This window comes from Nyctereutes procyonoides, unplaced genomic scaffold (assembly GCF_905146905.1).
Source record: "Nyctereutes procyonoides isolate TBG_1078 unplaced genomic scaffold, NYPRO_anot_genome, whole genome shotgun sequence".
NCBI classification, from domain to species: domain Eukaryota; kingdom Metazoa; phylum Chordata; class Mammalia; order Carnivora; family Canidae; genus Nyctereutes; species Nyctereutes procyonoides.
Genome location: NW_026575146.1, coordinates 66,351,181 through 66,372,011, shown reverse-complemented (window position 1 = coordinate 66,372,011; position 20,831 = coordinate 66,351,181). Strand labels below are relative to the sequence as shown.

General features: G+C 41.9%; 1 pseudogene; it reads right to left on the bottom strand.

The window, feature by feature from the left end:
• Window positions 1-10,324: 10,324 nt before the first annotated feature.
• LOC129499809 (ubiquitin-associated protein 1-like) lies at window positions 10,325-13,455 on the bottom strand (annotated as a pseudogene).
• Window positions 13,456-20,831: the final 7,376 nt, after the last annotated feature.

Sequence of the window (20,831 nt, the reverse complement as noted above, 5' to 3'; positions counted from 1 at the left end):
TTCATTCCTTTTTATTACCAAGTAGTATTCAATGGTTTTGATACACCACAGTTTGCTCAAATATTCACCCACTGAAGGACACTTTGTTTCCAGTATTTTGCTATTACAAATAAAGCTGCAATGAGCATTAGTATAAATGTTCGTGTGTGAACCTTCATAAGTCTTCATTTCTCTCAGATAAGTGACCAAGAGTGCAACTGCTTAGTTATATGATAAGCAGATATTTAGTGTAGTAAGATACTATCATACTCTCTTCCAAAGTAGTAGTAACCATTTTATATTCCCAGCAGCCATGTATCTGTGAACGTTTCTCCATTCCTACTACCATTTGGTGTTATCGTTTTATTTTTTTAAGTAATCTCTACATCAAACATGGGGGTAGAACTTAAAACCCTAAGATCAAGAGTTGCATACTGCACCTGCCAAGTCAGCAAGTTGCCCCCATATTTTTTAAATTTTAGCCATTCTGGTAGATATGTAATTACATCTCATTGTGATTTTAATTTGCATTTCTCTAATGATTAATAATGTTGAACATATTTCCATATTCTCCATCTATATATCCTCTGCAGTAAAACATCTGTTCAAGTCTTTTGTCCATATTTTTGTTTAAAAAAAACCTGTTGAGTTTTGAGAGATATTTATATATTCTAGATACATTCTTTGTCAGATACATGTTTTGCAAGTTTTTCTCCCAGTCTGTAGTTTGTCTTTTAATTCCCATAACAGAGCTGTTAGCAGAGCAAAGGATTTTAATTGAAATGATTTTCAATTTGTCACTTTTTCCTTTAATGGATCTTTTTGTAGCAAGTTTAAGAACATTACTTAACCATAAGGATTTCCTCTTATATTTTTTCTGAAAGTTTTTTAAAATTTTTATTTATTTGAGAGAGGGGAAATATTAGTGGGAGGACAGTGGCAGAGGGAGAGGAAGAGAGAGAAGCAGGCTCCTGGTTCAGTGGAGAGCCCAGCGTGAGGCTTGATTCCAGAATGACCGGATCATGATCTATGCCAAAGGCAGACACTTAACTGACTGAGCCACCCAGGCACCCCTTTTTCTAAAAATTTTAGAGTGTTTTTACATGTAACTTAATCATCAATTTTCATTTAATTTTTGTGAAGAGGTGAAATTAATGTTGAAGTTCATTTTTTTTCCTATGAATGTTGCGCATTTTTTTTAAGATTTTATTTATTTATTAGATAGAAAGAGCACAAGCAGGAGGAGTACCAGAGAAAGATAGAACTAGGTTCCCTGCCAAGCAGGGAGCCCCATGTGGGGTTCGATCCCAGTACCCTGGAATCATGACCCAAGCTGAAGGCAGACATGTAACTGACTGAGCCATCCTAGCGCCCCAGGCATCTTTCTTCTGACACTAATTCTAACACCAAATGTGTAGGATTCTTCCAACACCACCCAATTCTCCAACCCATCTGGATGTCCAATAATTCAATTCTGAGACTACCTAGAATTAGGGCAACCTCCACAGGTCAAGGGCTTAGGCACACAAGACTATTCCCACTCCAGATGCCAGCCATAACCTACACACACTTCTGCTCACTGACTACAAATTTAGTGGATCCCCAGACCCTACCTCAGGCTTGAGAATTCACTAGAATAACTCACAGAATTTAAGAAAACATTTATGCTTACCAATTTAGCAATAAAGGATGTAACTTAGGAATATCCAAAAGGAAGAAATACATAGGGCAAGGTTTGGGAGGGGGATGGTTTACACAAATCTCCTTTGCATTCTCCAGGAATGCCTCCCTCTTAGCACATCAATGTGTTCACCAGTCAGGAAGCTCTCTGAATCTCCTTGTTCATGATTTCTTATAAACAAATCTTCAGCCCACCTTCCCTCTCTGAGGTCAGGGTGTGGAGCTGAAAGTTCCCACCTTCCTTCTAGTGACCATTACCCATCCTGAAGCTATCCAGGGGACCTAACCTAAATCACCTTATTAGCATAAACTCAGGTATAGTCAAAAGGGGCTCTTTATGAATAACAAGACACTCCTGGGATGCCTGAGTGGCTCAGTGGTTGGGCGTCTGCCTTTGGTTCGGGGCATGATCCCTGTCCTGGGGTCAAGTCCCGCACTGGACTCCCTGCAAGGAGTCTGATTTTCCCTCTGCCTGTGTCTCTGCCTCTCTCTGTGTACCTCTCATGAATAAATAAATACAATCTTTTTTTAAAATTTTTTTTATTTATGATAGTCACACACACACACACACAGAGAGAGCGAGAGAGAGAGGCAGAGACGTAGGCAGAGGGATAAGCAGGCTCCATGCACCGGGAGCCCGATGTGGGATTCGATCCCGGGTCTCCAGGATCGCGTCCTGGGCCAAAGGCAGGCACTAAACCACTGCGCCACCCAGGGATCCCAAATAAATAAAATCTTAAAAAAAAAAAAAAAGACACTCCTATCACTAAGGAAATTCTAGGGATTTCCTCTAGGAATGTGGACAACCAAATATGTTTTGTTACATAATAGATACCCAACTGCTCCAACACCATTCATTAAGAAGGCTATCCTTGGGGCACCTGGGTAGCTCCATCAGTTAAGTATCTGCTTTGGCTTGGGTCATGATCCTGGGGTCCTGGGATTGGCCTGTGTCAGGCAGGGAGTCTGCTTCTCCTGCCTCTCCCTCTGCCACTCCCTTACTCGTTTTCTCTCTCAAAGAAATGAATAAAATCTTTTAAAAAATAAATAAAAAGGCTATCCTAAAAAAAGCTTTGCACATTTGTCAAAAATCAGTTGAGCATGTCTTTGTGGGTCTATTTTTGGGTTTCCTATTCTGTTCCATAGACCTATGTGTCAGCTAAAACCACAAACTTGGGACGCCTGGATGGCTCAGCAGTTGAGTGTCTGCCTTTGGCTCAGGGCATGATCCTGGAGTCCCAGGATCAAGTCCCGCATCGGGCTCCCTGCATGGAGCCTGCTTCTCCCTCTGCCTGTGTCTCTCGTTAATAAATAAATAAACTCTTTAAAAATAAATAAAATAAATAAAATAAAACCACAAACTTTTGGTTACTGTACTTGAATAATAAGGCTTAACATCAGTTATTCCTCTCACTTTTCTTCTTTTTCAAAAGTTATTTTTGGAACAATCTTTTTCTATTCTAAGTCTAGTGCTTTCCCATATAAATATTGGAGTAAGTTTGTCTATATCTACAAGTTTATTGTATGACTTATTTTATTTCTCTCGTCTATGTCTTGCTGAGAGTTTGATGAAAATTGCAGTTTGTAGGCTTTTTGTATTTTTTCTTGCCTAATTGGATTGGGTAGGACTTCCAGTATGATTCAAATAGCAGTAGCAGAGAGCTGTCATCCTTAACTGTGGTTCACCATTATGATGTTGGCTATATGTTATTTACATATGCCCTTTTCAGATTAAAGAAGTTCCTCATTATTCCTAGTTTGCTATTGTTATTAGGAAAGGATAATAATTTTGTCAAATGCTCTGTCTGCAGCTATTTGTAAGATCATGTATTTTTTGTTCTTTACTCTGTCAATATGACGGGTTACATTGACTGGTTTTCAAATATTGAAACAGCCTTGCATTTCCAGGATAAACCCCCTGATCATGTTGCATTGTTGCTCTTATATATTACAGAATTCAATTTGCTTATATTTTATTAAGCATATTTGTATTTGCATTGACAAAGGACTATTACTCTGTAGTTCTCTTCCCATTGTCTGGTTTTAGTATCCAGGTAATGCTGACCTTATAAAATCAATCAGAAAGAGTTTCATCCTTTATTTTCTGAAAAGTGTGGAATTGGCATCATTTCTTAAGTGTTGGATAGAATTCATCAAAAATAATTATCAGGAAAAAAAAATTATCAGGGCCTGGACTTTGTTTTGAAAAAAAGGGGGGGGGGAGGAAGAGGAGGGGGGAAAAAAGGGGGAAAAAAAAAGGACTACTTCAGGGTGCTTGAGTAGCTTAGTCAGTTAAGCATCTGTATTCGGCTTGGGTCATGATCCTGGGATCCTGGGGTCCCGGGATCAAGCCACGGGTCAGGCTCTCTGCTTAGCAGGTAGTCTATTTCTCCTTTTCTCTTTGCCCCTCCCCCTTGCTTGTGAGCTGTCTCTCATTCAAAATAAATAAATAAAATCTTTTAAGAAACACAACTACTTTGATAGATATAGGCCTATTCAGTTTGTTTGTAGAGTGAGTTTTGATAGTCTATCTTTTAAGAAATTGGGCCACTTTACCTAACTTGTTGAATTTATTAGCATAGAATTGTCCAAACAAGACTAGCTTCTTTCCCAAACTCTGTGGGATGGAGATGTACCACAATGGAAAGAACACTGGGCAACATCTTCCTTCTCATCTCAATATACACCATTACTCTGGGGCACACATACTTAATGTTCAACCCACCAAGACCTCATCTTTTCAGTGCCTAAAGCCCTGTCTCCACTCGGGTCAGGCATTCATACACACTCCAGCTGCCATTAGCCACATCTCAGAGAGTCTAGCCCTCTTGTCCTCTAGTGCTCTCCCAGATAGCTTCTTTAACTCTGCCCAGTTCTGGAGGCTTTTAGCCAATCATGCACACTAGAGTTTGGGAAGCAATGCCATCTATGAGCTACTGATGATGTTGGGAAGGCTGCTGGTGTCCCTTCTCTTTCAGTCTCCTGAGTCAGAGGAGAGTAACACCAATGTCATAATCATTAAGAGCAACAACAACAAAAGCAACAATAACAAAATATCATCAAGAGCAGCAACAATAATAGCAACTACAAGAGTAGGAGCAAGAGGGCAGAAGCAACCAGTACACATTGAACACTTACATCCTGGGCACTCTCCACACCTCACTTCTCTTAATCCTAAGGGAAGGGTTGTCCACATTTAAATGTGAGGAAGTAAGGCACAGTGAGGTTCAATAATTCACCTAAGATTACACAGCTATTGAGGTGTAAACCCATGAGGAACCCAAGTCTGACTGAAGTAAAAAAAATGCTCTCTTAACCAAGACATTAATGCTCACATACGCCTGGTCCAGTGTTTTCATGCAATTTCATAGAATTTTTCTTTAACTGGGGCTGGGTTTCTTGTACAGGGCTTCTGAGCAGCCAAGGATTTTCTACTTAAATGAATACCTATTTATTGTCAGGCACAGGGTTTTCTTTTATAAATAAAAGGCCCAAGTGCACACATGCACACACACAAAATAGTGCACATATTTCTTCTTTTTTTAAAGATTTTATTTATTCATGGGATGCCTGGGTGGCTCAGTGGTTGAGCGACTGCCTTCAGCTCAGGGCGTGATCCCGGAGTCCTGGGATCGAGTCCCACATCAGGCTCCCTGTAGGGAGCCTGCTTCTCCCTCTGCTTGTGTCTCTGTGCCTCTCTCACTCTCATGAATAAATAAGCTTTAAAAAAAAAGAGAGAAAAAAAGGCTGCTAATGAAACTATAGCATGCCATTGATTACCCTGATATTTGAGATGTCAAAATGTGAAAACATGTATGTTATTTTTAAAGATTTTATGTATTTATTTGAGAGAGAGACAGAGCATGAGCCAGGGGAGGAGCAGAGGGAGAGGGAGAAGCAGATCGCTGAGCGAGGAGACTGATGCAGGGCTCCATCCTGGGAATCCGGGAACATGACCTGACCTAAGGCAGGCACTTAACTGACTGAGCCACCCAGGCACCCCAAGAACATGTACACTAAAATAAATTAAATACAGTATACTCTTTCAGATTCTGTGTCATGAACATGAGAGACTCCTAACTCTGGGAAATGAATAAGGGGTAGTGGAAGGGGAGGTGAGTGGGAGAATGGGGTGACTGGGTAATGGGCACTGAGGGGGGAACTTGACGGGATGAGCACTGGGTGTTATACTATATATTGGCAAATAGAACTCCAATAAAAAATATACAAAAAAAAAAGATTCTGTGTAAGGACTAACTTCCAGGCACATGCTTTTTCTACAATTGTGTTAAAAACTTGATTGTGGATTTGTAATGGGACAAATGTACTATAAGGGTGGTTTCTCCAGAACTCATTCTCTGACCCATTAGTTGTGCTGCCCAATGAAGTAGTCACCAGATGGGCAGTTACAGAGAATCTGAAATGTAGCAATGTCATTATGTTTAAATGATAGTATTTGGGATATAGGTGGGTAGAATAAAATGTTATTGACACTAACTTCACCTGTTCGTGTTCCTAGTCACTTTTTAGAAATGTGGCCACTAAAAAAATTGAACTTATATATGTGGCTCACATTATATTACTTCCTCCCCCCCACACACATTATATTTCTATCAGACAGCAGGACTCTGGAAGATCAGATCAGATCTCCAACTGGAAGCTTTCCTACCGAGAGTATATGTTTGCTCTTTGTCTCAGGTACGAGTTATCATATAAAGACTAGCATTGACTTAAAGTACTTTTCAATATTATTAGTCATTCAAAAACTCATTCTTTTTACTCAAGAGTTTTGGCAAGAGATCTTACCAAAACCTCAAACTCACCATATTAGCCAAATCTTCTGATACAAAGAGAGGCAAGAATTCCAATTTAAAAATAAACATAGCGGGAATCCCTGGGTGGCTCAGTGGTTTGGTGCCTGCCTTTGGCCCAGGGCGTGATCCTGGAGTCCCGAGATTGAGTCCCACGTTGGGCTCCCTGTGTGGAGCCTGCTTCTCCCTCTGCCTGTGTCTCTGCCTCTCTCTCTCTCTCTCTCTCTCTTTCTCTCTCTGTGGGTCTTTCATGAATAGATAAATAAAATCTTTAAAATATATATAAATAAATAAAAATAAACATAGCAAAAGAATTATCTGAATTTCTTATATAGACACAATGTCTTGAAAGTTGGTTCCAATGAGTTAAGGATGACCTCTATTATTTTCAAAGAACTTCTCTTCAATATGAAGTCTCTGACACTGATTAAAGAGAATCTGACAGAGCCACTGTCACATTCACTGAGTCCCCACAAGTGTCTTTCTAGTGTGCTAACTCTGGTGTCTAACAAGAGCAGAGCTATTCTGGAAAATGTCCCCATGTTTGAAACACTGGTACAGGGTCTCCTGAGAATGTATCTTCTAGTGATTGGCCAGACAGCAGCTGCTCCAGAAAGCTTTGCCACACTGTTCTTCTAGGGCTTCTTACCAGTATGAGTCCTCTGGTATCAAATGAGACCAGTGATATTCCTAAAGTTTCTGACACTGGTTACAGCCATGGGGTTTCTTTCTCACTAGCAGGAATATTCTGGTACTGGATGAGGTTAAGAGCTCTCAAAGTTTTCCCATGCCTTTTACACTCACACGGTTTCTCTCCAGAATGATTTTTTCCCCAAGATTTTATTTTTAGGTAATCTCTACACCCAACATGGGGCCCAAACTTACAGCCCTGAGATCAAGAGCTGTGTGTTCTACCAACTGAGCCAGCCAGGTGCTCCAGTGATTTTTTTTTAATGCACAATGAGGTGACCATTGCAGTTGAAGGATTTTCCACATCCATACATTTATAGGATCTCTCGCTGGTGAGACTTCTCACATGTTTAATAAAGCATGAGATATTAATACAGGTCTTTCCACACTCTTGTACATACATAGAACTTCTCTCCTGTGTGAATTCTTAGATGGACAATAAAGTTGGAAACACTAGGATTTTTTCTCACTCTACACCTATATGGTTTTTCTCCAGTATGAATTCTGTGATGCAAAACAAGGGAAGAGTAGTAGTTGAAAGACTTCCCACACTGGTTGCATTCACGGGGCTTCTCTCCTGTGTGGGTCCTCTTGTGCTTGATAAAGGCAAGAGGTGGCAATGAATGTCTTCCACAATTATAAAATTTTTCTCTGTATGGATTCTTTGATACACAGCCAGGATATAATTCTTAGAGAAGGATTTTCCACAATCATACAGGTATAAAGTCTCTCTCCAGTATGAGTCCTCTGGTGCCCAAGGAAGTGAGATTTTTGTTTGAGGGACTGTCCACATTAATTGCAGTCATAGCATTCATCTTGAGTTATTTCTCCTCTTCTCATGAGAGCATGCACCCTGATCAAATTCCTTCTCATAGCCTATCCCTTTGCATGACTGTCTTTCTCTGAAAATTACATCCTATTCACTAAAAGGTGCAGAGGGTTGTAAAATCACCAGTTTGGGGACATCTGGAGGACTCATCTCCTGTTAGATTTCCACCAAGGTGGCTAAGTTAACCAGCTTGGCTGATGGCTGTTCTATAGTCAGTTTCATCAAGTGTGTGACCTTCACAGCTTTACAACAATTACATATGTAACAGGAATGCTTAACATCTGAGTCATGTTCAGAAAAGCCTTTGCTACAGGACCTTTTCCAGATGGAGCAAGACTGAGCAGAGACTCACGCTCCATATTCACAACCTGTACCACAGCCTTTCACCTGAGCTTCATGTTCTTTTGGGTGGATGCTATTTGCCTGAAATGCTTCTTAGGGTTTTTATTTTTTTAAAGATTTTATTTATTTATTTATTCACAAGACACACACACACACACACACACACACACACACAGAGCGGCAGAGACACAGGCAGAGGAAGAAGCAAGCTCCATGCAGGGAGCCTGATGTGGCACTCGATCCCATGTCTCCAGGATCACTCCCTGGGCTGAAGGCAGTGCTAAACCACTGAGCCTCCCAGGCTGCCCTTCTTAGGGTTTTTATGAAGCATGTCTACCTGTTCCTCACATTCTCAGATTTTTCCTAATATAAACAGGTATCATCCCTCATGAATCTTCCCGTTTTCATGACATTAGAAGGTTCGGCCCCAAAAACATCCTGACTTGATGTTTCAATTTTGGCCTTTGTTTCCCATGCTGGAGGGGAAAAGGTAGAAAATATTTGAATCCTTAGAGGGAAAAAGAGTTAAAAGTGGTAGCACGTAAATATTAAAATTGGCCAGGCACAAGTCTACTAAAACTGACCCTCTATTCACCCTATGGCACAATTTCACTCATAGGTGTATAACCAAAATAATGTGTTCATACATTCTCAGTAACATGCTTCATAACAACCCAAGACTTGACACTAACCAAATGTCTAAAAAACTGGGGAACAGATGAATAAATTGTGGCTTATTCACATGATGAAATACTAAACATCAATAAAAGTAAATGAACTACAAGTACACAAAACAATATGGGTAAATACCTCAAGCATAATGTTAAATGAAAGTCAGACTCAAAGTGAAAATTTTAAGCTGTACACTTATTTTTTCAGCATGTATATTTCCATGGAAAATTTTCAAAAATCATACACACACCGTAAAAGAAGCCAGGCATACAAGGATTGTGTTCAGGTACAGACCTGCGGGGTGGTGAGAGCTCATGATAAAGGATGATAAAGGATGGAGCCATTTATATAAAATAAAAGTGGCTTTACAGATTTTCGATCTTAGCAAGGATGAAAAATATCTCCCAAAGCAGCTGACTTACCAGGAGTCAAGATGGGGTGGATTCTTAAGGAAACCTCCCCTCCTCCCTCTCCCAAAGCATGAGTAAGCAGTATCCTGGCCCTCTCTATGATATGTCAAGAATTCTAAGGCCATTTATTATGATCCCACCAGTTGCTATATGTTCCCTTGCCCAATTGTTCCACCCATTGGCATGTAACAACCCAATTTACAGCTCAGTTCTCTCTCTCTTTTTTTTTTTACAGCTCAGTTCTTAATTGATTGATCATGTAGCTCCCAACCCTCTGGATCCACACACAGACCTCAGTCACTATAGGCTCCATTGAAAGTGTAAGGTATGTGACAGTACAGGTCATGATCCTAGTTAGACCCTGGAACCACCACCTTGCAACAGGACTAGAGGGAGCGCTGCAATGTACCTGCAGGTTTTCCAGGACCACAGCTGCTATAGAGCTCTCACATAGGTGAAAGGATTCACAGCTTCTGGGGAACATATCACTCTAGATAACTATTCCCTTTACCTCAACTCTCAGGACTCCAGTAGAGTTCAGACCAGTTCTACATGCAGGACAATGGAGACCTGCCTCTGCTCCAGACCCTCATGACCTCCTCACATTCATGGCCCTTGTCAGAATCAAACACTCTCCATGTCTGCCCATAAACTCATGTCCTCTTTTCACATCACATCCTAGACACACATCTATGAGCTCAAGCTTATTCTGGCCTCTGGGCTTCTTCCTTATGCAGCAGTCTTCCCCTCAGGCCAAAGATATCCAATAGTAGATTATGACATATTTCAGGCTGTGGGGAAGGACTTCCACAAGGGGGTCCTTGTGTGGGTTTTTTTTTTTTTAACTGAAATTCTTATTGAAAATGACTGTAGGGCAGCCGGGGGGCTCAGCATTTTAGCGCCACCTTCAGCCTTTAGGCAGGGAGTGATCCTGGAGACCTGGGATGGAGTGCCACATCAGGCTCCCTGCATGGAGCCTGCTTCTCCCTCTGCCTGTGTCTCTGCCTCTCTCTCCTCTCTGTGTTTCTCATGAATAAATAAATCTTTTTTGTTTTAAGAAAATGACTATAGATTCTCATGCATTTGTAAGAAAGAATAGGGAATGGTGGCTTGAACACTTTATCTAATTTCCCCCAATGGTAACATTTCTCAAAACTATAGTAAATGTTACAACTAGAAACTGACTGTCATAGGATCCACTAATCCTACTCACATTTCCCCAGTTTTAGTTGTACTCATTTGCTTCTGTATTAAGTTTTATACAATTTTATCATCGTGGTAGGTTCTGGAGCAGTTCCAACACCAAAAGTATCTTTACCACATGTTGCCCTTCCATAACCACACTCACCTTCCTCTCATGCCTGGAGTAATGCTTTTAATACCTTCTTCGTTTCCTGAGGACACTGATACCTCCCCAGTGAAAATAATTTTTAGTAAAAGGCATTATGGAAGGACAGATGTCTGAAATCTTGCATCTCTCTGATAATTACTCATATTCCATCCAGGGTTCCTCCTGATGCTTTCAACTTTCATTCACTCTCCACATTTCTTTCTTTTTTTTTAACTTTTAGATTTTTATTCGTAGTTTTCTGAAGAATCAAAATAGTTAGCAAATTACTTTAGATTCATCAAGACTGTATATCCTTTGTATTTAGATCTTTAAGGACATACAACAGAATATAAAACAAACGAAAGAGACTGATTTCTATGACTAGGTGTTACTCGTGTCATCCTAGAGCAGGGGGCTGGAGGGAGAGGCCATTCTCCAAAGAGAACCGAGGTGGAGTTAGTGCTGGGCTACTATACTGCAGCCTGTTTCTCCTCCACTCAGTGTGTTGGGAAGGGGCCAATGATTTCTTAAACTGATGACTGTTTCTTAGGGGGCTCTAAAATCCTGGGTAGCAGAAGACTATGGTCTAAACCAAGCCAAAAGAAACAGGCTGGGGCAGGGAAGCAAGGTACCTGCCTAGCAGAAGAGGCAAACTCAGTGCCCCACGTGAAAGGGCATTTTTGGCACCTCAGAGACATTGCAGAACCAGTGTTAACACTAAGAGACTTTGTTAAGAGAAGAAGAAAAAAACACCCTGGAAGAACCTTTCAATTGCACTCAACTTGGATTAAGAGTTCAGTCCACTGGTGCAGGGGAGGGAAGCATCTAGCCCTAAAGCAGCACTGAGTCTGGCCCTCCGACCACTTCTCCCTGCCTCCTTTTGGCAGCTGGGCCAGATTTCAGCTAAGGACGTATAGACTCCAGAAGGACCAGGGAGGTTTCTCTGGAGGGCCGAGGTGGGAAGGACACTTCTCAAAATACAAAAAAGTTTAACATGGAAGAAGCCAGGGCAGTGCTAGAGGCATTCACATGCCCCAATCTTTCCTACTTTCTCCCCAGCTCAGAGACTGGCAAGCACAGTCTCCACACCTGACCTTCCACCCCCAAAAGAAAATCGGGACGTGTGCCCCCCTCTCGTTCCCCACATGGGCTCCTCAGCGCCTCCTGCAGGGGTGGGTGGTTCCAGGGCAGGGCCTACGCAGAGCCTGGTCTCAGCTGGTTCCTGCCCAAGCCATAAGGTCTTCGAGAGCATTGTCCTGGTCATTGTTGTGTAGTAGCAGAACTTCCTTAATGTCTTTCAGTTCAAAGCCCATTTCCTTAAATTTGCTCATTAACTGAAGAAACTCCTTCATCTTTTCCTCTGAACACTGGTGCATTTCTAGAGCTTCTTCCACTAAAAGAGGGTCGAAGCCCTTCTCACAAAGCTGTCCATGTGCAAAGAGACAGTCAAGAATCTGCTCAATATTCTCTCCTTTCTTCTTCATGGCTCTCAGGACACACTCATATGAGTAGCCCATGTTGACCACTGTTTCCACACACTGCTGCTCACTGGGGGACAGTGCCTGCAGTTCTGAATAGGCCTGGGGACAGCTGGGAGCATTGGGCACTTGTGACATTGAGAAATTAGGAGGTGGGACCTGTATTTGGAGGTGATGATTCTTCTGTGCACACAGACAAGACAGAGAGGGAAGGCATCTTGGAGATCAGATCTGAGGGATTCAGGGTTGGCACCTCTGTGCCACTGTCCAAGTTCAAAGCTGAAAGCCCAAGAGTATGATGCCCATTGAGCTCACTGGCACTGCTTTGGGTGGAAGGCTTCAGAGAATTCTGGAAGGTGCCACTGCGGAGGCAGGATGTGCTATGGAAAGTGCTTGCCAGCTTGGCTATCTTCTGATTGCTGTCATCAGAGTCAAGTTTGGGGAAGGACAGGGATTTGATATTGGTTACTGCTGGAATGGGGGGGAGGGACACTTTAGAAGACAGAGACATCTTTTTACAGTTGCCCAACTGTGGTAAGGTTATAAAGCCATTAGGTTTGTGAAGAGGCTTGATATCCAAGGTCGCCTGCTCCAAGGATGCCAAGACCTTCTCATCCTGTAACACAGACCTAAAGCCATCTCTGGGCAAATTATTGTCTAATAACTGAGCCATAATGGGTCCAGTGGTTCCTACCAGAATGTCTCTCAGCTCTTCCTTCTCATCAGTAGTTTTTAACTCCAGATTATCAAATGTATCTTCTTCACACTCAAAGTCAGCAGGATTGAAATCTGCCTTTGTGTGGGGTGGGCTGAAAACTTTGTTTCGTGGCACTGCTGCTGATCCGAGTCGGGGTGAGGATGTTGTTGTGCTATAAGCTGGCAAGGATGGGGTTAATAGGAGGTGGCATTGTGGCTGTACTGTGAGTCTTGAAGAAGCTCATTTTGCTGTCACCCTCTGGGCCACTCTTAGAATTCACTTTAGCTTCTACTTCCTCAGCCTTGTGTTCTGGGCTTCTTGGATTTTCTTAATATCTTCAGCCCACTCAATAGTTTTCTTTTCCAAGGAGAAGTCATACTGTACTTCTCTGATCACCTGCAAACAATCAGGCAAGAAGAAGCCAATAGGTAGACCAACTTTAGCTGGTGTTTTGAATTTGTCTCCTATCTTAAATGGGACATCATCAAGGTAACTGAAAGTCCCATGAAAATCTCCACCCCACTTCTTAGAAGCCATTTAGAACCTGAACGCCACTGCCGCTGCTGTCCCAGAACCCAAAAGGTGCTGGCGCTGGATGACTCCATCCCCGCTGAGCTCCTGACGGCCCCTAGGGAGAGCAATCGCCACCACCTCCAACTCTGCCCGCCCGGGCCAGGCGGTCACGTCACTGTAGCCACCAACAGTGCTACAGCCGCCATGCTGAAGTCCTACCACATTTCTTTTTTAAAAACCATTTTATTTATTTATTCATGAGAGACAGGGAGAGAGAGGCAGAGACACAGAGGGAGAAGCAGGCTCCATGCAGGGAGCCCAACACAGGACCCGACCTCGAGACTCCAGAACCACGCCCCCAGTGGAAGGCAGGCGGTAAATCGCTGAGCCACACAGGGATCCCCCACATTTCTCTTTCCTTCCTGTGTAATCAGCCCAGGACAGAGGTTCTGTACCAAATATCTCTTTATGCTTCAGATTGACTTAGTTATTCTAATTATGAAAATCAAAAGGTCCTCTCTTCTGAGGGAACCAGGATTCCTAACAACTGCTGTTTTCTGCCATGCTTTATTTTGTTGCCATGTTGATTCTCAGCAATAATCGTGCCTCGGATAAACCTCATTGGCTGGGATACTGCCACTGCGCAAAGCACTATGTTGATTCTTAAACATTGGATCAAAGTGCTATGTTGATTCTTAAACACTAGATCATTACTTTAAGTAAGAGGCAGCCCAGTGGAGATCCCTGGGTGGCTTGGTGGTTTGGCATCTGCCTTTGGCCCAGGGCGTGACCCCGGAGTCCCGGGATCGAGTCCCACGTCGGGCATGAGGCATGGAGCCTGCTTCTCCCTCTGCCTGTGTCTCTGCCTTTCTCTCTATCATGAATGAATGAATGAATGAATGAATGAATAAATAAATAAATAAATAAATAAATAAATAAATAAATAAATAAATCTTAAAAAAAAAAAAGAGGCAGCCCAGCTATAATAGTATAACTATCCTTGGGCAGCCATTCTTCTCCCACTAAGAGATCCATCACTTCTGATGATCTTTGATTTTGCATTTCCAAGGTAATACATTAAGAGAAACAAAAATTTGAAGATGTTGTTGGCTCCAATCTATCTAATTCTGTATTAATGAAATGTCAATATAAATATGTTTCAGAGATTGCTTATAGGAAAGATGGAAAAATTGTGGAAATTTGCCAAGGGCCTCACTGTGCAGAAGTGTCCTTACCCTCTGGGGAGAGGGACTCCTACCTTCCCCAAACAACTCAGCACAACACCCCAACAGAGTGTTTCTCCTCCTCCAGGTTATATTGCTGGTTCCTGGAATAAACCATCAGCACTCCAATTTCTTTTTTTTTTTAATTTTTATTTATTTATTTATGATAGTCACAGAGAGAGAGAGAGAGGCAGAGACACAGGCAGAGGGAGAAGCAGGCTCCATGCACCGGGAGCCCGATGTGGGATTCGATCCCGGGTCTCCAGGATCGCGCCCTGGGCCAAAGGCAGGCGCCAAACCGCTGCGCCACCCAGGGATCCCAGCACTCCAATTTCTTATCACCACTCATGGTTTCAGCTTTCCTGCCTAGACACTCTGCTAAAAGCCACAGAATAGAAGCTGGGTCTTCTACAAAAGACAGTCTCAAAGACTTCATGAAAATGAGTGAACCAGGGATCCCTGGGTGGCTCAGTGGTTCAGCCCCTGCCTTTGACCCAGGGCGTGATCCTGGAGTCCCGGGATCGAGTCCCGCGTCTGGCTCCCAGCATGGAGCCCACTTCTCCCTCTGCCTGTGTCTCTGCCTCTCTCTCTCTCTCTCTCTCTATATATATATATATATATATATATATATATATATATATATATAATGAATAAATAAATAAATAAATCTTAATATATATATATATATATATATATGAAAATGAGTGAACCAGGTACTTCTAATTATAAATATTTTTGTGGATATAGCATTTTGAGCTAATAATCACTAGGTAAGTATTAGATTCAACTGAGATGAAGTCAGGATCTCCAGGGATTATTTTTAGGCCCAAAGGAAGTGAAGACTTCATCAAAATGGACTGCTGCACTAATAGACAGTGAAATAAGAATTAACTAAGGCTGAACAAATTGGTGGAAGAATTCTTCCGGTGATTATTTGGAATATTTAGTATTATTTTTACTATTTTATATTCTGATGGTTCTGTGATCTATTTCCAATCCTTAGCACAGTAAAATATTGTTTAGATGGTTTCTCATTCTCATTGACCCCTCAGAATCCAGGATTAAACACTTTCCCCAAGCCTCTTTATCTGTAACAGCAATGTGGTTATTTGCAGAAGTTCTAAAATAGTTGTTCTTCATTTTTAATAGACAAGTTGTGCAGACAAGCACATACCTGAAGTGTCAAACTTGAGAATAAATCCTATCATACATCAATGCCATTATGTGACGCGCTCACCATGAAAGACAAGGATTAGACTTCCTTTGGCACCAACTACCACAAAGCTCATCAGGGAACAGCCTGGAACCCATTCCATAGCTTATGGATTTATAGAAGGAAAGGAAGGTCCCTCTTGGAAAGCTAGGAAAACTAGCATATTTGGGATGTTCAAGGAAAGAGGATTTTTAAAAGATTTTTTTGAGAAAGCGAGAGTGCGCACAAGCAGGGGGGGAGGGACAGAGGTAGGAGACTGTGCAAGCAGGGAGTCCAATGTGGAGCTTGATCCCAGAACTCTGGGATCATGACCTGAGGTGAAGGCAGATGCTTAACTAACCAAGCCATCCAGGTGCCCCAAGGAAAGAGGAATTAACTTAAATGTCTAGGTAGTACAGATGTAGTCTAGGTGAGTTTCCTGGGTTTCGTTTTTCACGCTCCATATAAAAAAGCAAACCAGAGTGAACAGCAGAAACCACTGGAGTTACTGAGGCTAGTGAAACATGATCCTAGATGCTTACTAAACCTGCAGACAGTTACTGAAAAGACACACAATAACCAAGGTGGTACTAATTACCATTGAAAAAGGCCAGTAAAAAAAAAGAAAAGGCCAGTAACATACTTCTAAGAAACAAGAAATTAAGGAGAACTAGCAACTGTGCAAACAGCAAAGCTGTTGGTTTCTACACATAACTATGCATCATCACATGTGACTCCATTTCCAGAGGCTTAATGAAAGGATCTAGACTTGTATCTGAATTCTGCCCATGAAGGAGATCCTTGATCTCCAACTATCTCCAAGATGATGCTTTGATGTCTGGTGATACCTTGCTTCTCTTTCTGTCCAAAATCTCCTTTCTTCCCTCCTCTGCACCTTGTATTCCCAAACTAGCACATTACACTAGGCTCTCATTTTTATACTGACTTTCTCTCTCCCATCCACATGACTCCTCTGAATCTGCATATTAGACAGCTGATCTCTCACTCTCTCAGAGTTCTACCAAACATCATACAATGAAGAGCCAAAAAGCTGAATGCTGGAATCCTATTCTGACAGTACCCACCCACCCATGCTGCTCCCTTCCAGTAAATGGCCACTTCGTTTTCCCAGTGGAGAGCACCAGAAACCTGGGCCTTACCTCCCCTTCCCCCATTCTTTGTCTTTTCTCAAAAGTCACATCTAATCTTTCAGCTCTGACTTTCAAATTAATCCAGAATCCCACCATTTTGCATCTCCTCTACCACTATGGTCATTAATTTAAAAGAAGAGGAAGGGGATCCCTGGGTGGCGCAGTGGTTTGGCGCCTGCCTTTGGCCCAGGGCGCGATCTTGGAGACCCAGGATCGAGTCCCACGTCGGGCTCCCGGTGCATGGAGCCTGCTTCTCCCTCTGCCTGTGTCTCTGCCTCCCTCTCTCTCTCTCTCTGTGTGTGACTATCATAAATAAATAAATAAAATCTTAAAAAAATAAAATAAAAGAAGAGGAAGAGGAGTGCCTGGGTGGCTCAGTGGTTGAGCGTCTGCCTTCGGTTCGGGGTGTGATCCTGGGGTCCAGGATGGAGTCCCGCATAGGGCTCCCTGAGAGGACCCTGCTTCTGCCTCTGTGTCTGCCTCTCTGTCTCTCATGAGTAAATAAATAAAATATTTAAAAAATAAATAAATAAAAGAAGATGAAGAAAAAAATATGTATATTTACGGAAAGGGAGAGGGAAGGGGAGAGGCAGAGGGAGAGGGAGAGAGAGAATCTTAAGGAGGCTCCATACCCAGCATGGAGCCCAATGTGGGGCTTGATCTCACAATGCTGGGATCATGACCAGAGCCAAAATCAAGATTCAGACACCCAATCAACTGAGCCACCTAGGTACCCCTAAAAATATTTTAAATTGAGGTATAATATAACTTAAACATGAAAAATTCAAAGTAAGCAATTCACTGGGTTTTTAGATATATCTCTATGAGTTTTCATATAGGTAGACAGTTGGGCAACCAGAGATTATGATATAAAGTATCCTTATCCCTCAGCAGGTAATCACCACTCTGACTTCCTCACACACTGTTTAGTCCTAAACACTACATGGGTGGATCAAATCATCTGCATGTTCTGGTACTGGACTTGGTTAGCAATACCTCTCAGAGTCATCCCTATGGCTGATGAATTGTGTTAAGCATTAAAAGAACAACATCAATGCTTCTGAAATTCTCCCCTCAAAACTGAGGGAACACCTCCTACCTCATTCTGTGGTCATGGGCACTACAAGAAAATGACAAAACTATATTCCTCATAAATACTGATGCCAACATCCTCAACAAAATACTAGCAAACTAAACTCCACAGCATATTAAAGGGATTATATACCAAAACTAAGTGTGATTTGTTGCAGGAATGCAAGGATGTTTCAACATATGAAAATCAGTCAATATAATAACCACATTTTTTAAAAATTTTTTTTAAATTTATGATAGTCACACAGAGAGAGAGAGAGGCAGAGACACAGGCAGAGGGAGAAGCAGGCTCCATGCACCGGGAGCCCGACGTGGGATTCAATCCCGCGTCTCCAGGATCGGGCCCTGGGCCAGAGGCAGGCGCTAAACCAGTGCACCACCCAGGGATCCCTATAATAACCACATTAACATAATGAGGGGGGAAAGGTGCATGATCATCTAAACTGATACAGGAAAAACACTGGATAAAATTTAACACCCATTATAAAAACAATCAACAAATTAGGAACAGAAGGAACTATTTCAACATAATAAAGGCCACATATGAAAAACCCATAGCTAACATCCTCTATGGTGAAAGACTGGAAGCTTTTCCTCTAAGATCACAAGACAGGCTGGCCACTTTCACCAATGACATTCAACAAAGTATTAGAAGTTCTAGCCAGAGGGCAGCCCAGTGGCTCAGCGGTTTAGCACTGCCTTTGGCCCAGGGCGTGATCCTGAAGACGGGATCGAGTCCCGCATCGGGCTCCCAGCATGGAGCCTGCTTCTCCCTCCTCCTGTGTCTCTGCCTCTCTCTCTTTCTCTGTATCTATCATAAATAATAAATAAATAAATAAATCTTAAAAAAAAAGAGGTATGGGTATCACCCACTTTAAAAAAAAATCTTTAAAAAAATATATTAATAAAAAAGAAGTTCTAGCCAGAGCTATTAGGCAAGAAAGAGAAATAAAAGGCATCCAAATTGGAAAGGGAGAGGCAAAAGTATCTCTATGTGCAGATGATATGACCTTGTACATTAGAAAACAGGGATCCCTGGGTGGCGCAGTGGTTTGGTGCCTGCCTCTGGCCCAGGGCGCGATCCTGGAGACCCGGGATCGAATCCCACGTCGGGCTCCCCGGTGCATGGAGCCTGCTTCTCCCTCTGTCTGTGTCTCTGCCTCTTTCTCTCTCTCTCTCTGTGACTATCATAAATAAATAAAAATTAAAAGAAAAACAAAAAAAACCAATTTAGTCTCTTTATCATCTATATATGTTTCTGAAAAGTTGCAATAAAAGTAGGACAAATCAAATTCTATTTTATCTTTTCAGTGTAGTTGACAGTATCATTGACTATATTTCTTATATTGTGCCTTATATTCCCAGAACTTTAGAATTCTATTTTAGATTCAACAGGAAAGCATCCTACTTATATAAAATTTCATCAAATCCACTTAAATATGTTACTATTAAAAATATCATTAGGGTGCTGGCTTTGGCAACATATACTAAAAATATCACTATAAAATAGAATACAGGGGATCCCTGGGTAGCTCAGTGGTTTAGCACCTGGCTTCACACCTAGGGTGTGATCCTGAAGTCCTGGGATCGAGTCCCACATCAGACTCCCTAGGTGGAGCCTGCTTCTCCCTCTGCCTGTGTCTCTGCCTCTCTCTTTGTGTCTCTCATGAATAAATAAATAAAATCTTAAAAAAATAAAATATAATACAATACATACTCATTATAGAAAACTTGGAAAACAAAGTACAAAGAAAATTAAGTCTTGGATGCCTTTACTTCCTGTTCTCTTCCTAGAGAACACTGATTTGGTGTAGTTGAAGTCAAACTGTATATACAATTTTAGGCCCCTTTTTATTGTTTTTCCCAGTTAATATTATATTATAGGTAGTTTCCACATCATTAACATGTCTTTATTAGTAGAAAAACTGGTGCAGCCCCTTTGAAGAACAATTTGGGGTTGAAATCAAAATTTAAAATGCGGGAACGCCTGGGTAGTTCAGTGGTTGAGCGTCTGCCTTTGGCTCAGGGCCTGGTCCCAGGGTCTGAGGATCAAGTCCCATATCGGGCTCCCTCAGAGGAGCCTGCTTCTCTGCCTCTCTCTGTGTGACTCTCATGAATAAATAAAATACACACAAAAAATTTAATGCAAACCAATGTGGTGGATCAACATTAAAAATTCAAAACCAACATAAGACCTTGCCCTTAGTGTTGCTTCATCAAACTTTTGCTCCAGTTACATATGAATATGGGTAAAGAATGTAAAAGTGTTTCTTACAATGCCTGGATCAAAAAAAAAAAAAAAAACAGAAAACCCCAGGCTGGAGAAACCCACACTCTTTTATAAGGACACATGTCCAAAATGCCCACTAAAGCATGTTAGGAATGTTGAAAAACTGCAAACTTCCCAGCTGTGCATCAATGGGGGGGGGGGCATAAATTATGGCATCTTCACAAGGTAGAATACTGCACAACAATGAAATCAGTATATGTAGAAACCAAAGACTGCTGAGAGAAGCAGACTGCAGAGGTTCACATATCAAGCATGTCAATCGCAAACACACACACACATAAACCATACCCCACATTGCTCGAGGCTATAGATATTATAAAGGCGAAAGCTCTAACAACAGCCTGAAGACAAAGGTTAAGTGTCTGCTTAGATGTGTCACAATCCCCTTCTGTGATCTTAGGTCTCTGGGATAAGGGCCCTCCTGTGGTCACAAGCTCATGTTTACTGAATTC